Source organism: Balaenoptera musculus, chromosome 18, assembly GCF_009873245.2.
Source record: "Balaenoptera musculus isolate JJ_BM4_2016_0621 chromosome 18, mBalMus1.pri.v3, whole genome shotgun sequence".
Taxonomy (NCBI): Eukaryota; Metazoa; Chordata; class Mammalia; order Artiodactyla; family Balaenopteridae; genus Balaenoptera; species Balaenoptera musculus.
In genome coordinates, this window is record NC_045802.1 from 21,781,385 (window position 1) to 21,782,454 (window position 1,070).

The window sequence follows — 1,070 nt, forward strand, 5'->3', positions numbered from 1 at the left end:
CCCCGCCCGCAGCCTTGGCGCCCATTGGCCGCTCCCGGCACAGGCCACGCCCAGGTCGCGCGCCCGGCAGCCGGCGGAGAGGGGCCGCAGAGGGAGGGGACTGCGGGACTCCGTCTCGCCGGTGGAGGGGGTAGGAGCTTTCCCGTACTCGGTGACGCCTCCGACGGCCTCGAGGTCAACTCCGCGGTGAAAGAGAAATTTAAGAGCCACGGAAGAGCCTTCTCAGGGTGCTGATTCTTTTTGTTCACGTGAACCTCTGCAATCAGAAGGAAGTAAACTTGCACTCCTTTTTTTTTTTTAAAAACCCAGCTTTTTAGTGTGAAAATTTATAAACCGACTGAAGACTTGAACAGTATACCCTGCACTAAATTAAATGCTAACATTTCACAGTATTTGCGTCCTCTCTCACTGTATAGGTTTTTTTCACCCCGAACCATTGGAAAGTTGCAAACAACACTGCTTCACCCCCAAAATACCTCGGCATTAGAACATGCAAGAAATTAAATACCATTTCTGTCAAATCCAATATACTGTCCATATTTAAATTTCCTTTGTTGTCCCTAAAGGTCTCACACACACACACACACACACACACACACATTTTTTTTTCCAGTTCGAGATCTACCCAGGATTCGTTGCATTTGATTTCATGCCTCTCTATACAAACTCCTTTAGTCTACTACCCTAGTACTAGTACTCTCACATTTAAAAAAATCTTTTGTTAACGCAAGTTCGTGGGCGGACGCACAGCGAGGCCAAACAAACTGAAACATCAGAGTTTGGAGCAGAGAAATGTTTATTTCAAGGTCTTGCAAGGAGACAGGCGGCTCACGCCCTAAAAGCAACAAACTCCCCAAAAGGGTTTCAGCAAAGCACTTTTAAAAGCCAGGTGAGGGAGGGGGGTCGCAGAGTATGTGATTAGCTTGTGCACAGTTCTCTGACTGGCTGATGGTGAAGTAGCAGGGTGGTGTCACAGGGGTTAACAGTATCTGTCCTCAGGCTCCAGAAGGCCTGGGGCTAGTTGCTCACAGGGGTTGTCAAGTAATTAACATCTTCCATTTGTTGGTGCG